The sequence below is a fragment of the Anomalospiza imberbis genome, chromosome 1 (assembly GCF_031753505.1).
Source record: "Anomalospiza imberbis isolate Cuckoo-Finch-1a 21T00152 chromosome 1, ASM3175350v1, whole genome shotgun sequence".
In the NCBI taxonomy this organism is placed as follows: Eukaryota; Metazoa; Chordata; class Aves; order Passeriformes; family Viduidae; genus Anomalospiza; species Anomalospiza imberbis.
In genome coordinates, this window is record NC_089681.1 from 116,241,844 (window position 1) to 116,260,854 (window position 19,011).

At 34.9% G+C, this 19,011-nt stretch overlaps 1 protein-coding gene across 7 annotated transcripts in view; it reads left to right on the forward strand.

The window, feature by feature from the left end:
• Nucleotides 1-19,011, forward strand: part of TBC1D5 (TBC1 domain family member 5) — a 317,263-nt gene that overhangs the window by 17,211 nt on the left and 281,041 nt on the right. For all 7 annotated transcript variants that reach the window (XM_068207556.1, XM_068207547.1, XM_068207565.1 and 4 more), the window contains exon 2: nucleotides 12,702-12,763. The gene's annotated coding sequence lies outside the window, so the exon portion shown is untranslated. The remainder of the gene's footprint in view (nucleotides 1-12,701; nucleotides 12,764-19,011) is intronic.

Consider the following 19,011-nt stretch of genomic DNA (forward strand, 5'->3'; position numbering starts at 1 on the left):
TTACGTAAGATATAGGTGGTCATACTGAGAATCAGGAGTTCAGGGAGGATAACTAAGAATCACTTCTGAACAGTAAACACAGTATTTTCAATTACCTTTATTTAAATTAAAATCATAAAATCATGTGTCTTAAGGCTGTTAGTATTTAAATGGGATGCATTTTTGATTCTGATCTGTGTCAGTGAAATGTTTTATCTTGAAGTCTTGTGGGTAGCACTCCAATTTCCATGTGACTAATAAAATACAAATACTCTGGAATTTAGTCAAGTAAACAAATACGAAATACTGTTCAGATTTAGATAGGGAAAGAAAATGTGGGTTGAAAGCTGGTTAAAAAATTGAGAGTATCTATTATTAAGAAATATTGATACTGGAATTTAGGTGAAAGAAGAAAAAATAAGATTAGTCAGGAAACCAGGCCTGTGGTTGCTTTTGGGTCATATACATTTGCTTTGCGGATGCTTTTTTAGTGTGATTAAAAATTTCCAGAGCTCATGACATCAAAAAATTCATTGTATGGAAAAAACTAAAATGTTCCTTATTGTTGGCTTCAGTGTTATGTTTGGCTTTGAAGAAACTGACTTGTTTTACAGTTTCAGTCAAAGATCAACGCAGTCATTTGAGCCTTGACTTTCTCTTGCAGGAGTCTGACAGAGCTGGCGGCATTTTCGTCTGTCAGGCTTTTGTTGTTTAAAATCAACTCTTTGACTCACTGACACTGTAATGAGGAGTAAACAAGCCCTGTTTCTTTGCGACAATTTGTAGTATGTTTTCACTGGATTCTGAATTTAGCGGTGCTGGTTTAGTAGTTGTTAAATTATGTAGCTGCTGTAAACTTCTTTACTAGTGGTAATAATTGAGTTGAGCAAATTAGTTTCACAGCTCTCTGTGGAGGGGTTTGTCTTTGGTCCTGCTATTGTTGTCTTTGGCCCTCCACTGCTACCTGTCTCCTTGCTTCAGAATGCCATCTTCCCAGTTCTCCTCTTGCATTTCAGAATGCCATCTTCCCAGTTCTCCTCTTGCATTTCAGAATGCCATCTTCCCAGTTCTCCTCTTGCATTTCAGAATGCCATCTTCCCAGTTCTCCTCTTGCATTTCAGAATGCCATCTTCCCAGTTCTCCTCTTGCATTTCAGAATGCCATCTTCCCAGTTCTCCTCTTGCATTTAACCACTGCTTTGTGGTAACAGGATTTCAAGTGTCCTGCTTGGCCTTTTGTCCCAGTGATAAATGTTTTAGATAATTGCAGGACTACATGTGCTTCTGATCATGAATGAATGTTCTAATATATAGGGCTTAAAAATATGTCTGAGAATAAGTACTCAACTGTACTAGTACAATATCTCATTGCTGAGAAGTAAAGTTTTAAATTTCAAGTAATTTCTCTAATTAGAGAATGTAACAGTGATGTCCCTTAAAATCAAGTTAAGAGTCAACATTTACAAGTAGTGATCCTATCTAGCAGGTATATATATATCTGAAGCCTTCTGGATATCTTATGTTAAAAAGAAGACAGAATTTTGTGTCTTGCAGAACCTATAATAAAAATAAATCTAAAAAGAGAAGATTATTTAATTCAGAATTCCATTGATTTTGTTCTGAGTTCTAACCAAAGAAATGTTATTTTTGTTTACTTCTTGGTGGTTAGTTGCTGTCTATTCAGCATGCAACTTTTTCTTCATTGATGATATTTTCAGCAAATCTGAAGGTTATGAGAATTAGGTAGCAAGGGTTAAAGGAAAATTACGCTGGCATAATTATTTAAGAAAATTTGACTCTTGTATTCCACATTCCATATGGGATGAGCTGAAGCATTTTTTCCATGATTTTTCAGTACTTTTATACAGTCATTAATTAATGTTAAAATCTATCACCAACAAATTGTGTATTCAGAATATGGAACAGGTTACCTGCTTATTTATCTGGAAAATAATGTAGTTACCCTTCACTGGGATTTTGTTGTAGAGTTATAGATAAGGAAGTAATAATCTCTTTGGGATGAGGAGAAGAAAAACCTTCTACCATGCATCCCAAGGTTAATATATTGAAGTTGGTCTGAAGTAAATTAGCCACGTATGTTCCCTGATTTGAGATTCTGTTAAGAATTCACGCAAACATAAGTGTTTCACTCAGTGAACAAAAAGACAGGAAGGGAAAGAAATCTCAGATATTTTGAAAATACTAAGTCTAGGAAGCTCTCGCATGAGGGAATGTTGCCATTGCCAACACTTCCTTTTTTTAAAGTACTCCGTCACTTGCTAGAGCAATTGCATTGGTCATGAGAGATTGGGTTCAATGAAATCCTTTTTCACCAGATAATTATCTTGTAACTGTTACTTCTAGATTGCTGCTGGACATTTTGGGTATGACTTGCTTACAGTCTGTTGTCTAATTAAGTTTCCAATTGTAGAAGTTAGAAATTCACCAAGATTGAAAATGGAATTCAGGGGACCTCCTAATGCGTAAATATCGAAATTGTGAGAGAGAAGATTAACTTTTAGCATTTCCCTGACAGTGTGCATTTTTATCTGAAGTGAGGCAGAGATAAGAGAGTGCAAATGGCTGCTCTCAATCAGAGAAGGGATTGGCATTCCCCTTTTATGTAAGTCCTCAAACCAAGTGCACTGTAGTAAAAAGAGGGTACTACTTATTTTCGTCATGTAATGATAAGGTTTTTTTTGATTGCAAACTGCCTTTGTAGATTGAATAAGAGGTACGATCATTGCCAAACTGATCAAACTGTAGACTGACAAAAGGTGCAGCTCATATAGTTAATTTTCTGTTCCACTGTTAGTTGTAACTATAAGAGAGTGTAACTGTATTGAGTTGAATTATCTTTAAAAGCCGTTGGTCATCAGTTGCTACAACTAGTGAAGATTCTGTAAATAAAATAACGAGGGTCCTGAATTAGAGGTAGCACAATAAGAAACTTTTAATTTACTTGGAAACTTTTACTATGTTGTTTTTAGGTCATATTGGAGTCTGAAATATCTAATCTGTAGTGCCTAAAGATGAAAGAATTTCTTCCCCTGTAGAAATTATATACACAGTTGCTATTGGAAGCATTTTATCCACTTCCAATCTAACATTTGGAGTTCTTCTATATTATAAGAACTTAAAATCCGTATCTCATTCCATTGATGAAGTCCTAACCCTGACTAAATATTTTCAGCAAAAAGTTAGAAAAGAGATGAGTGCAGTATTGTTACATCATGCAAAATACTAATTTGTCTTAATGAGAGATTTAGTTAAAGGAATATAAACAGTGAATGTGTACAAAATATATCAACAGTCTCTACATAAAACAACAAAAACTGATTTTTGGATATTCAGATTTCATTCAAATATGTCATTTAATGCAGGCATAATGCATTTAAAGTAAGTAGTTAATGTTTCCATAATAATGTTAATTCTGTCTCTTTTCAAGAACTTTATGTAGAATAGTGTACTGCTATTTAATTTATTACCTATATGATTCCCACTAATATCCATTATCTTGAAAATATTATGAAATTTCCACAATTGTATTTTCCAATGTCCTTTGTGTTTAGAGTGTAAAAAACAAACAAAAAAAAAGCAGAAAGAAAAAACAAAACTGAAAAGGCAAGGGATTTCATTTTTCCTACTTAGCACCAGTTCAGGCAACTTGTCTTCTTGAGTAAGATTACCACTGATTTGAATGTTGACATTTAAATTTCTGTTGATTGAATCTTTCCTTGTCTTTAGTTTTTTATAGTATGCTGACAAAATTATAGCACTTTTAACAATTAATCCATTTTCCAGGTAAAACTGGCATTCATCAGCCTTCTAATTCATCTAAGTATTTTAGAAGACATATCAATGTCTGACATTGGCTTTTGTGTTTTGCAGACCAGCTGTTTCTAGCCTTTTATATTTTAAAGTGAAGCCCTGATTTTTATTTCATTAATAGCCTCTTATACTATAAATCTAATCTGTTTTGGGATTTGAGTTTAAAAATTGCTCCTGATCTTATCTTAGTGGATAAACCAACTACTTTACAGAATGTTCGCTAGCAGAGGTAGCTGTTTTATTGATGAATGTAGAAAAAGCATATAGTCCAGTGCTTTGTTCCATTCCTCTAATTTATGACACTAGTAATAATAGATGATGAATGAGATATCCAGAACATTAATAAATTATCTGAAGATGTGTACTAAATCAAAGAGGAGGAGACTAAGAAATAATCTCATATAATGCCTCCAAGAAAAGTAAGCTAATTCCAGAGTCATTTATTCAGCAATATGCAAAAACCCTGAGAAATTTGTTGAAATTGAACTGCTATAGTTAGTATGAGATTAATATAACTCAGCATTTCAAATGCGCTATTATAGACATTTGGATCGCCAGTTTCAGGTGGCAAGAGATGTAAAACTTACAGACTAAAATCACTCTTAAATGTTTAAGTTAAAACGTTGAGTTTAAGCATGTTTAAAATAAAACCCAGCAATTTTTCCCTACAGTGATGATACTTACATCTTCTTCCCTAAATTCATGTATCCACTCACAGGATTGAAATTTGCAGCAGTTTTCTGCTGTGGTTTGCATTTGGTAACTTGATGATTCTTTGTAAAATAGTGTACTTGTTGAAAGAGTAACTGTGCAGCTTTTCATTTCACTTAGCAGTGGAGTTTGTATGTTTTGTCCATTTGGATGCCACAAGGCATAGTTCTCCTGGTGACACTGGGAGTCTCAAAGGTCTCTTCATGTCAGAAGAGGCATTTGGCCACTTACACAGTATTCATGTGCCACTTTGTTATAGACAGGCAGCATCCAAGTAGTGGGCTGGTTTTATGCAAACAAAGTGATGTTATTCCTATTGATCTATTTCTTAATGTTATCAAGTCCATTGTAATTCAGTCACCGTGATAAAAATAGAGTGACATTTAGGGAGGGCAAGTATTGGTAGAAATGAAACATCTTGGAGGTGGTATAACGTTTTCTGTTTCACAAATTGACACTTAGAGTTTTTATGAATGTGATTTTTATCACATCTAGATAGCCTGTGTGTGGACTTAGATGAATTTGTCATCAAAACTATCAATATTTTCTTTTGTCCTCCCTCTGTTCCCATTTTTTTGTATTTTTCCTTCCATGCCTTGCACCTTTGCTGGAGTTCATATGGCTGTACAGAACTGATGCAGCTGATTGAGAATATATTTTTTCTTTATTGAGGTTATACAGTGAGTTTCAATGTAGTTAAATGTTTTTGGTATGAAGCTAACAAAACATCCTAAAGACTATACTTTCTACATCAAGGACAATGGAAGACCCTTATCCCTGATGATTTTTGATCATATCTGAACAAATATGATCACCTGTGGATACAGGTAACTAAACTTAGCTACTAGTTGTATTCAATGTACCCATTTTTATGATTATTTCTTCTGCATGAAATAGCGCTAGAGGACACATTACTGTGCAACAGGGGCAGTATAGTAAGTGGTTTCATTGATTCAGCTTCATGTTTGTGACTAAGATTATGTGTAGACTGTTGGATACTAGGCCACTCATACTGTGCTTCCAGATTTTTTTCACTCAGCTGTCCCTGTCAAAATCCCCTTAATAGTCTCAGTGATCCAAAGTGTCTGGATGGTGGCTTGCAATCCCTGAACTCATGTTTTTCTTAGAACTGGACATTTTTTAGGTACACTATTTTCTCATTTCCCAGAATGTGTTTTATTGGTCTTCTTTCTACACATAGCCTTAATTTAACTTTTAACTGTGGAATTTATTGTAGTTGCAATTCTTCATTTAATAGTTGTCATCAGGAAGTATCACCAATTGCTTTCTATTCTTTGCTTTCTCTCAGTTTTTAGTAAATACAATGAATATTGTTAATCATATGCTACTTCTAATCATCAATCTTCAAGATAAGCAATTAGCATACTGTTTAAAAATAGTGAGTAGTAAACAGTATTTTCTTTTGTTTGTACTTTAAACTAGGTTCAGGCATCTTGTGAAAATGTTTCTATAAATTGTAACTTAAATGAATCCCAGAATTAAAGAATATCCTGAGTTGGAAGGGACCCACAGGGATCATCAGGTCCAACTCCCAGCCCTGCACAGTACAGCCCCAAGAGTTACGTCATGTGCCTGAGAGTGTTGTCCAAATGCTTCTTGAACTCTGTCAGGCTTAATGCTGTGACCACTTCCCTGGGGAGCCTGTTCCAATGCCCAACCACCCTCTGCGTGAAGAACGTTTTTCAAATATCCAAGAAACAATATCTAAACCTTTCCTGACACAACTCCAGGCCATTCCCTCAGGTCCTGTCACTGATCACTGTTGCCCTGATTTTTTAAGATTTTCTAAAGCCTTCTGAGTTTACATTCTTGCAGAAAACTTTCTCACACAACTTTCTGTAAAAAACCTATTGTTTTGCTTTCCTTCATAGAGGTGGAGAAATTTGATGTACTGGTAGTTTGTCCAGTGTCGTTGGAGAGGTGGCACATTCACCCACCACTGGCACCTTTTGAATACTATAAATGTTGGAGTCAGAGGAAATAAATTAGTCTCTTCATCATGACCATAGCTGTGGTGCGTCGTTTTTCCTTGTGTCCTCTGGTGACAGATCACCACAGAGAAGATATCAGTGCCTGCTTCTCCACTTCCCCTCACACGGAAGTTGTAACTGCAGATCTTCCCTCAGTCTCCTCCAGGCTGAACAAACCAAGTGACCTCAGCTGCTCTTGTATGTCTTCCCCTCAAGACCCTGCATCCTCCTTGTGGCCCTCTGCGCTCTCTAATAGCTTTATATCTTTCTTCTCTTGTGGTGCCCAAAACTGCACACAGTGTTCAAGATGAGGCCACCCCAGTGCAGAGCAGAACAGGACAATCCCCTCCCTTGCCCAGCAGGCAGTGCTGTCCTGGATGCACCCCAGGACGCAGTTGACCCTCCTGGCTGCCAGGACACTGCTGATTGGTATTCAGTTCACCACTGACTAGGACCCCCAGTCCTTTTCCACAGGGCTACTGTCCAGCCTGTCATTCCCCAGTCTGTCCATACATCCAGGGTTGCCCTGCCCTAGCTGCAGATTCCAGCATTTGCCCTTGTAAATTGTCATACAGCTGGTGATTGCCGAGCCCTTTAATTTGCTAAGGTGGTTCTGCAAGGCCTCTCTGCTATGGAAGGAGTCAACAGCTCCTCCCAATTTAGTGTTGTCAGCAAACTCAGTATACATTTGAGTCCTGCATCCAAATAATTTATGAAGATACTGAAGAGCATTGGCCTAGAATGGAGCCCTGCAGAACCCCACTAGTGACTGATTGGCAGCTTGGTGTAACCCCATTTACTTTGATGTAAGTGAATGTGTCATATTTATTAGTCAGATTAGGACTTCTTTCCCTCAGTCAGCCCATACGTAATGTAGTTGTTAAATTTGACTTGTTTTTCTTCATAGCTGACATGACCAGGTTTATAATTTTTAACAGTCGAGTTCAAAAAGAAGTGGAGATAGAAAACATTTTAGAAACTAGGAATTATATCTAAGTTTATTAGATATTTACATGTAAAATACGTATATAAATTTTATTAGCATATTTTTCTTATATTTCCCACTACTTTCTTCTGGCTGTTTATATTGGAGTTTCACATATAAGTATAGGATCTTTACTTCGCTTTTCCATTTATCTTAAAGGCTGCCTCAGCTACAAAAGTATAAACCTTACAGTCTGTCTTCAAGGTGGTTAACTCATAGCACTGAAATGTAGAAGAGAAACCAGGGTCTTTCTGCACTTACATCTGTGGTGTTCAAATGGGCTTAGTGACTATAGTAAAATGTATTTCCTCTTTCTGCAGACCTGCAGACTTTCTCATTATATTCAGAATTAAAACCAAGATCTGTTGAAGGCCAAGAAGTTGTTTCCAGTATGGGAAAGATAGAAAAGAATTTATTTGCTCTATTGGTATTTGTCATGTTGGCAAACCTTAGTTTAAGGAAAACAGCTATTAAGTAAGCAACAGAATCCCATCATATATTCACTAACTTTCTTATTATGTTCAGTGTGAAATCAAGACTTTTTAAAAATCTGAGAAGTCCATGAAAGTGTTTTAGGGGTTAAGGTGCTTATTCATGGTTGTGCGATGTGACTTTGAGTTTCTTCTGTTCCTGGTCCATTGCAAGAACTTGAATAAGCATTGTGTATCTACATGAGTGTGCTAGTGTCTTTTTTTGTTGTGGAGAATGTCTCAGAATCTCAGTGGATAAATCTCACTTGAAATTAATTGGAGCTACCAGACAAAAAGAGAATAGTAGCAGAACTTGAAGTGTACAAAGCTCACCTGAATAAAAGCTGAATAGCCTCTGCACCTTATTCAGTTATTTATAGAAAATTGAAAGACTGCATTTTGCAGAAATTAAAATATCTATATTGGTATTAAAATATGCTGAGAAAGGGATCCAGCATCTCTTGCTTTATCAGAATTGGTGCATGATCAGTTAGTACAACAGCAATTAAGGCCTAAATTGGGAGAGCCCTTCTACAGAACAAGACATGATCTGATCTTTGAGAGTAAGATGCAATATCCACTCATTTATATGGGTAGACATAAAGAACAACAACTATTAATTGTGGAAGGTAATGATTGCATTTTGTATAATCTTAGAAGTTAGTCAATGCTTCACTTGAAAATGTGTGCAATTTTTAATTTCTTGTTTTATGTTTCCAGAAATAGGGCATCCAAAATAAATTTTAATTGCAAAGTTTAAATTTTCAGCCTTGTAAAAAACCAAACCAAAACAGTTCAGTTAATATATTTAGTGATGACAACGGAGGAACCATTTGGCCATAAGCATGTACCTTAAAATTAGGATCTTAAATGTAGTGTTGTACTCTGTCATATATATGACATCTAGGGGCTTATTGAAATCTAGGAATGCAAGACTAAGGTTCTTTGAAAAAAAGAAATAAACTTTTAAGTGGCCAAATGTGAATATTAAATAAGTGCAAACTGCTTGTTTGTCCAGTACAATTAAGTGTAAATTATCTTTCATCAGTTCTAATAAATTGACAATGCATTCTTTAAATAAATTTCAAACACAATAGAACAGTGTGTGTAATTTGAAAATTAAATTTTGCTACCAAAATTAAGATTTCTTAGTTTGGAGTACTTCCAGGTTAACATATTATTGAGAAGTTCCATTGAATACTGCAAATCAATACTGTGAAGGGTTAATTGTGAAAACTGATATAATTTTTATTTTCTTATAAATCAAGAAGTTGGTAAAATGTACACTTACTGTTGATCATTAGAACACAAAACTATCTGTTAAAATCAATTAACATGCATATCTGATGACTGATTGTATAAATATGAAAGTCAAATAATTGTAATCGTTAACCATGGCTTCAGGTCATATGAGTTGTCAGCTCAAAAAAAGGAGAGGAGAAAGAGGTTGATTAGCATATATTTCATGTGGCATGCTGTACATGTGGGAATTTGAGATAAACCTTTGCTGGTAATCTGCTTGTTTTTATCTAAAAATTGACTAGGAAATGTGGGTCATAACAGTCAAATGAGCTATGTCTTGTATTGATAGGAGTTAATTCAGTAATTTGGGATTTAACATTTTGCTATGTTTCAATATTTTAGAATTGATTTTTGCCTTAGAGACAATTGAAAAAAACTGGTTTAAAAGTTACTCAGAAATTCTTAAAGTTTTTACCAAGAACATACTCAAAATTATCCTGTAACATTGTAGGACTGAGTTACTTTTACAGTTTTTAGTTAGACTTATCAATATGTCAAAAAAACACTTTTTTACTTTTTATGATTAAAAAAATCTGATACATTTAAAAATATTATGAAGCACTGTACTGTGTCACAAAAGTATCTTTCTATGTGAAGTGGGCCAAACAGATAATCTTTAATTTAATTGCTCTATTGTAATAAATAGAGGGAGGAAGTTGTGGCGCAAGAATGAACCTTCTAGTATTGAAATATTTATGCATTAGGTAAATTCCTATATATAATAAATGATTGCAAGTTTCATTTATTTTTTTTTCATTGATAATGCTAAATATTTTGTGTAACTTTATAACAATTCCAGGAATTCTTGAAAAGTGGGTCAGAATATAGTGGTCAGTACCTTACATTAGTATAATCTGGTTAAGCAGGTCTTTTTCTTTCTCCTTGTGTTTACTCCTGAGTATTAAAAAAAAAAAATCCTAAATTTTGATACTACATGGCAATCTCTTTCTAAAATTTCCCTGTTTCCTATATTCATGGGTTCCCAAAAGAAGCAAGCAGCAGTATGTGGTTTCTTTTGGTCTGGTTTGTACCTTCAAACTAAGAAACTTTCTGGTAATGGCAATATGAAAAGGTGGAAAATGAAATAGCTATGTTGCTCAGTCCTTTTCCTATGCACCTGATTTATAATTTTGCCATTGTAAATATTTGAAATTTGTTCTTAGGTGTGGGGTACAATCCAGTTCCTTGAATTATCACCTAAATTAACTTGAGTGCCAGCAAGGGAGCCTCTGTGTTGTAGCACAGCTTCCCAGATTGGGCAGAGTAGAGAATGTACATGATCATTTGACTTTTGCTGCTCTCAGTGAAGTATGCCTGAACATCAGTGCCTTCTGCCCTAGTCTTCTGTTGACAAATCTTCCTCATTATCTGCATGATGTAGGCACCTATATGATGTTTGAGGGCTGGGAGGAGAAAGGACTAGCTGGCAGAAGAGAGGAAGGAAATCAAATTCAGTTTCTGTCTTTGTCTCTTATGTAGGGTAGAATTTGCATGTGATCGCAAGTGGGAGAAAGGTGGCAGTATCCCAAGTCATTGGCTGGTTTGTGTCCCTCTTTTAATGATTTACATGTCTTATTTGAGCAGATAATTATGACCCTCCAGCTTAGACAGAAGTAGTTGTGTGAGGAGGTGAGTTCTGTAACCACAGATTAATAGCCCAAATTAAACTAGAAAGTAATTAAAAAATAAGTACATTTTAAAAGGAATGGAAAAAATTTGGTTTAAGACATCAGTAACTGTAATTACAGTTTTAGCTCTACTGTAACTCATTGGTGAAAAATCACTGCTACTAGAGGATCCAAAGCTGCAGATGAATGCTCTATGACTAAATGGTTCTTCTTATAGAAGGTCTGATTCTAGAACCTCCAGAGCCATTGTATGTCCCAGTAATCCTCAAAGTCTTTCAAAGTGTGAAAGTATAGGCTGCTTTTACAAGGACCCAGTGCTTTTAAAAAGAAGCATTTGGGATATAATTTTTTTTTGGGGGGGGGTGCAGTATGGGATTCAGAGATGTGGTGTGGGAATGAATTGTCATTTTCAAAGAGAAATCTGTACACTAAATGAGAATATGTTAATAAAAAAACTAGTCTAATTTGTCCCACTTCAGAAACATATACTGTGAGAAGAAAGTGCTTCAGGTTCCTTATAATATAGAAGTTTTTCTACTGTTGTATCTTGAGGCTTGCAGTGTTATTAGCTCAAAGGGGAGGTATGCTTTTTCATGATGACTATATTTAGCCAGGAGGAATAGTCCTTTTTAAAGCAAATTGAAATGAGTGTATGAGAGCGTGAAATTATCAGCAGCGCTGGTGCACATTTACATTACTTCTACATACTCTTTTGAATGACCACACAACAGAACAAGTACTTCATTTCCACTGTGTTGATTTTTCTTGACAAAACATGGCAGTCTATCCAAAGGAGGGTGTTCAGCCAAGATAAATATAAAATTTATGATTAAGCAAAGTGTTTTCTTATTATAATCCCTAAAGAGAATTTGAGACTTGTTAAATATAATGTGCCCAGGTAGTTTTAAGAGTAAATTATCCTTTATGCTTTTAAATGCTGAAATACAGCAGCACCATCAGCAATTTGAGATACTGCTTCCAGAAACAACACTGCATACTGACTTCCTTTGAAACAAGGAGCAAAAAACCATGAATGTATCCAGTATATAAGTTCAGATTTAATGTATTCCTTAATTTTTGTAGTCCATACAGAGATAAAGAATCATGTCAGTAGCATGGTTTGTAAAACTGTCTTGCTTTTTCCTGTATGTAATGTGTGTTAGGGAAGAAAGCAAATAAACCTTTTTGACAGAACCGATAAAAGTTGGTAACATGATTACACTTGTGGCAAATTTCTTCAACTGCTATAGAGTAGCAGTTCAACTGCTTACAGAGTACCATTTTGAAGAAAGCTGTGGTGACTGTCAATATTATTCATTAAAATAAATGGAGACTGAAAATTGATTGAGGAGAAAAGTGGATTTTGACCTTTGTGGTACCAATGTTGGCTTTGGAGTGCAGTATTCTAATTAAATTGTGAATGTACTTAGATAGTGGATATTAAATGATCTCACTGTATTCTTTCAAGGACTATGAACTTCCAAAATCAAGGATAACATTAGATGTCAGCCAAGTATTTTGTCCTTCTCATGGTTTGTCTTTACATCTGAATTAGTGCCAGTTTGCACAGATTGTGTGTCAGCTTAAATACAAGAAACAGGCCTCAGTCTGCTTGAACTCATTCCACCAAAGACTTCTAAAAACTTTTGGTAGTCTGCAAACTGTAATGGTTGTTTCACATTAAGTTGCTTTGTAGAATTATAAAACAGCTTTTCTTGTGCTTTCAAATAAAATGTTGTCATCTGCTAATGAATGAGATACCATCTGTAATAATTAAGGTTATTCTACTTGTTTTTCCCCTGCAGTAAAACTTCTGAAGGTTTGCAGAAGACAATAAGAGAACCACCAAGAAGGCTATTGCAGTGTTGTAAGTACTGCACCCAGGGAAAAAAAAAGAAATATGTGAATTAAGAATGTTGTAAAGAGATTTTCATTTTTTGGGGGGAAAAATGAGCTACATAAAGGGATTACATGTAAAATACAGAGCAGGATGTATTGTAGCAATCATGTTAATAATTTACAAGGGAAAAACTGCACTCTTGTAAAATCGAAAATTGTATCTTTGTGCAGTGTAATCAGGAATTCACCAATAGCAGTGAAAAATATTTCTCTATCCACCAAAGACTGATCTAGTTTATATACATTTGTTTATTTAAAACTATCAGAATTTAGAAAATCATTGTAGTTTTGTAGGTTTGTCATTTGTTTTAGTGACTTATTGTTTAGGTTATTTTGCAGAATTATTTATTTGCTGATTTATTTATGTATTTCATTATTTATTTATTTGATTATTTAGTAAATTATTTATCTGATGAATTATTAATACATCTTCATGACATGCTTTAAATTATTTATAACTTAATTTTGAGTTTATTGCTTTTCGACGCTGCATTGTTACTGACTAGTTTTGATTTTTTTTTCTTAGTTCTTGAAAATTAAAGTACTAGCTCTAAGGCAAAAGTATATTCTTTGCAGAATCCATAGATGGTTTTCAATGAAGTAATATACCATGTAGATACTAATTTTGTTTAGTTTTATATTCCTTAATACCACTTTTGTACTTACTTAGCCTTTGCTTCTATGATTTCATAGGTGTGTCAAGATCAAATGAGTGACCTTTAAGGGGCAAAGATAAACGTTTACTTTAAACTGTAGAAATAGAGTAGTTTTATTTCCCTTAATAAGCACTCTTTAATTATTCTTCAAGTTAACGTATATTTTTGTCCCAGTAAAACGAATGTTTTTAAAATGAGGCTTTTGATGTTTGAACTAATACATTTAACTTTTAATAAGAAAAGAAAATATTCACATTAGTTACCCATATGGAGAGTTCTTTTAAAGTGGCAAGGTTTAAAATACATGGGGAGGAATGCTGGTGTCTTTAGACACATGCAGAAGGAGATACATGTTGAGGGAATGAAGGTGGATAGTAAGGGGTTTTTTTCTCCCAGTGTTTTTTGAATGCATAGGAATTTATAAGCTCTTCAAATTTAACATGCCTGTGTTATTGTACAGAAACTACTTTCAGGTTCTGTGATCACAAAGAGTCATTTCTAGTGCACAACATAGTGTGAAGCCTGTTTTTGTGTTCCTTTCCTCTGCCAATCAAAAAGGTCTGAAATATCATCTTTGCTCCATAGAGGCTGGAGTGAACATATAACAGCTGTGTAAGGGGCCAATTTCAGGCTTTAGGTGTGGGCACCAGCTCAACAGAGTTTAAAACTGGTGCCTGGGATCGGAATTTGACTTGGAGTCAGTTCTGACTGATGGGCTCTTCAGGGCCAGTGAGCTACCTTGTTCCTGAAGTTGCCTATTTGGCCTCAGTTCCTAGCGAGTACCTCAAGCAATCCAAAAGCACCTTGCAGGACTGACAGCCCTGTTTCAGAGCTGTAATGAATAGGGCAAAGCAGCAGTTCCTCTGCAGAAGTGCCGTGTGCATAATGTGGCCTTTATTCTATGTTTAGTGCTTGAAATGAATTACTATATACTTTAAAGTTTTAACATAGCATGGAAAGGCTGCATTGTACATTTCAAGTTTCAATGCTGTTGAAATACAGTAGAAATGGCCTCTGTAGACAGGTTTCACTATAGAACTTAAATTATGCATGTGTATATCCAAATTCCTTATTTTGAAATATTGAATGTATGAATATTTAATTTGTATCTTGCTTTAGTATCTTCATATGCTTGCCTTAAAGGAAGCTGTTTCCTTTGATTTATATACATGGATAAAAATGTGTGTACAATGTGTATCAATAGTTTTTCTCTCTGTGGTGTTAGATGAACAGCTTTAGATAATGATAGCTACTGATTTTTATTCTGCAGCTTGCTACCATTGTATAAAACGTAAATTTGCCGTATTTGTTCTATTAATCTTACTTGAATTTCAAATTCATTTGCTTTCCAGAAATATTTTCTTAATTACATGCGTTAAGAAAAGTCAAGTATGTTGCGGATCTTAATGATGCAGTATTTTTGGTCTGTGCACAGTAACAAAGCTCTGAATATTATTATTTGGGGCAGAGTTCCAATCTGAAATTTACATTTCTCCTTATTTGAATGTTTTCACTGAAGCTGAGAACTCCAAGGGAGTTCCTCAACACATCCTAGTTTATGCGATATTCTCTCTGAAATTTAGTACCCTCTTATTCCCTTTTGTAAATGAGGTCTTATTGTTGAATAAGACCTATTATAAGCAGCTACAAAGGTAAGTACTGTCAGTGCATTCTGCCACCAGTTTCTTGAAGTATGAAACACTCCCTGAAAGTCGTGCTACTACTGTTATGGGATAATATAACGCAGCTTATGTGTTGGCACTGAAAGTAGCTACTTCATAATGATGACAAGTGAAAGTACAGCCAAAGGTCACATTAAACAAGAGATTTCTTTCACACCTCATCCATTTTCTGGATGTGGTATGAAAATAGCTTTGTTCCCTATACTTAAGTATTTTTAACAACTAAGTTATCTTGAAGTAACTTTTTATGCTGTGTATATTACTTTGTTCATGTTTTAAGGGATAGACGATGGAATTCTAGCATGCTAAATTGATGCTACAAAAATGTTTGAAATTAGCTTAAATTTTGGGTGCAGTTAGACAACACGAGCAGCATTTCATCTCAATACATTTTTTAGTTTGCAGTTTTGCTCAAATGCATAGCTTTAAGTTCTAGAAAAGGAGCTATTGGTGTGTTCTTGTGGTTTAACCCAGCTGGCAACCAAGTACTTGGCAGCCCCTCACTCATTCCCCTCTCTGCCGTGATGGGATGAGGAGTAGAATTGGAAAATAATAAAACCCATGACATATTGAAATAAAAATTGAAATAAAGTAAAATATAATTAAAATAGTAAGGAGAAGAGAGAAGACAGAGAGGAGAAATAAAACCCAAGAAAAACAATTGTTAAAAAAATGAAACTCCTCACCACCTGCTGACTGTCCCCCAGCTTGTGTCTGTCCTTGAGCAGTGGCTTCTTCTGGTCAACTCCCCCCAGTTTACATACTGGCCATGATGTTCTGTGGTATGGAATATCCCTTTGGCCAGTTTGGATCAGCTGTTCTGCTGTGTTGCCTCCCAGCTTCTTGTGCACCTCCACACTGGCAGAGCACGAGACATTGGATAGTTCTTTGATTTGGACTAAGCACTGCTTAACAACAACAAAAACATCAATGTATTACCAACATTATTCTCATCCTAAATCCAAAACACAGCTCCGTACCATCTCTTGAGGAAGAAAATGAATGCTATTGCAACCAAAACCAGGGCACTGTGCAAAGTGGTATTTATACTGATGTTGCATGACCATGGGTTTATTCTTTTTTGTATCTTTTAAAAAGAAAGATACTTTTTTTTTTCTGAATTGAATTCTGTTCAGAAATAGCAAAAGAGTCAACCTGGCTGTGTTGACAGTTTCTTAGCTCTGCTTTAATGAGATCCTACCAGTATTGTTAAAGGATAATTTCTGCTGAAATGGTGAACCAGGATGCTAAAATAAGGCGACATTTTAGAAAAATGATTAGTAAGTATTAGATAATGAACATGAAGCTGACTTGTTTCACAGAGAGTATTGAACAGTTAGGAGATACTGGTTGGGAAGCCTAAATCTGGTATATTATTGGTAGGTATATTTCTGTTCTAATCTAACTCCATAGAAATTGTAGAAGCCATATTAAGCTCTTCTTCAATTTGTTTCATACAGATAAAAGAATTTGCATCTCATGACTCACATATTTCCTGTTGTATCTTTAATACAGCCATTTTTAGTATTTTTCTTGCCTCTTTTCTCTATTGGTATGCTTAGAGAGTCTGTCTGTAGAGCTCGTTATTTTCACCCGTGAGGCAAGGAGGAGTTCAAATCAATAGCAGTGTGTTGTTGACACTAAATGATGTTTCTTCTTGCCACAATAAGACTTGATTTTGTCATCCTAATGATGCTAGCTTGCTTCACAGAATAGGGATCAGCACTCTCTCAAATCAAACTTCACAAGCTTAAAAAGAAGGAAATACTAGAAAAATAATCCAGTATTTGTGACCAAACATGCGTTGGCTTTGTAAAATGAATATTCAAGGTCTGTTTAATTTTATAGGGTAGCTGCTTTGCAAGGCATTTTGGAAGTCTGTATTAAGGGATGTAGGATTGATCAGAGCTGACATTGATGAAAGTCTGTATTTTAAAAAGAGATGTTGCAGACATTATTTAAAAAATAAGTTCACATTAAATATGGATCTTAGTAAGGCCTTGGCTAAAAAAACCTAACAAAACAAGAAGCCTTAAGGTAGTAGAAATTCCCTGTGTTTCACAGAAAAATCTTTGCAGCACTGCCTAGTAAGACAATGTCTGCAAGAGGGAATAGGTACATTACCAGGCCTAGTCCATCATTGCACTCTACAGCATGGTCCAAAAGGAAAAACCAGTTGTTCCTGCCTCAAACTAAGGATCCCAGAGGGAGGCAGCTATAGAAAGATAAGAATTTGAGAGAAATGATGTAACCATAGTAAGCAATATTATGATGGTAGAAATTTCCAGGCTTAGTGCTGGTAGAAACAGTGGGTTATTAAAGAGCACAGGGTCTTTTGTGTTGGACATCTGAAAGCAGTTACGGAGTTGAATCTTTCTATTATATTATCAAAATATCTACCTACTTAAAACAATATTTGTGCATATGTTTACATAGTTTTCACAGTACGATAGATATTACCTTTTTATCTGAAAGAACTTTAAAAGGTATGTCTGCATGATTAAACATTCATATTGTAAATTGTTCTGTTTGTTTTGTATTGTTATGCAAAACATGGCTTCTCAGATGTTCACAGTGTAAACTACAATCTAATATTTTTTGATTTTACAGTATGTCCCCTTCTCAATTCTTCTATAGGATATTCATAAAGTCACCTGACATAAACTGTCCATATATTGTGGTGTATTTCCAGGAGACGAAATGTCTCCTATTTTACAGGCAGTGAAATAAATCCTCATGAGAACTACAGTAGCTAGTTATATTTCAGTAATGGTAGTGAGTATTATATAAACTTTAAGCAATATTTGGTAAGGAGGTTTTTATGTCTGTTAACTGTGGGGAATGGTAGCACCTAAAAGATGACTAGCAACTTGAGAAACATGGCTTGTTATCAGCCTGAAATCCCAAATGTTTTTGCTGATTCTGTTTCTTATTGAAGTATGTTTTAATGAATTTGGTGATGTCTAGATAAGGAGCACTTTGCAAATTTGTCTATATTGACAAGGCACATCTACCTTGGATGCAACTTACTAGCAGTGTGGTAGTAGTCAGAGTATCATAGTCTTGTTCATTCTGTCTCCAGTGCTGAGCGAAGCTAAAAATCAGTTTTTCTAGTGTAACTTCCCCTTTTTTGCATGAAGTTAGCACACTTGTAGAATACCACCAGCATACCTTGTCCTACCATGTGTAGGTATAATATCTTACCATATGCATTAAGATGCTTACCAGAAAGAGCCTCTAACATTTTACTAGGAATACAGTGAATCTCAAGAATTTCAGTGACGAAGGCTATGCCTAGTGTGGTGACTTTACTGAAGTAGGTTTTTCCTTTCAGCTGAAATTCTGATCTTGTAAACATTCAAATGTAACTTATGACAAGCTGATAGTAGCTCTGAAGATAAGGAATATATTCTCTAAAGCATTATATTTAGTAAACATTAATTTTAGGCTAATTCTTTATGCCAGGCACTTGCATTTGACATATGGTTATAGCTGGATTTAATATGCCTTACTCTGTTGTGAAGATAAGCAAACATTAAAAACATCCCTTACAAGAGTTACAAAACCAGCAAAAATATTAAGTGTGAAGAGCTTTATTATTATTTCTTTCTTGATTGTTGTTTTTATTGATTCTCATGTTTCTGTGTGTCAGAGTATGTGTGTAGTTAGTGCCATGTTTCAGCTGACCAAATTTTTAAAAGATCCAAGGCATCTGGGACACTCCCATTTAAATATATTTATCTCACTTCCTACATGTCATACAAAAGTTTTTAGATTAGTACTACAAAACCTAACTTTTGAATAGTAAGCTTCAGCATGAAATTCAGATTATTTAAACTTTTCCATTTACTTTTTAACTTTTTTCTGTTTCTATACAG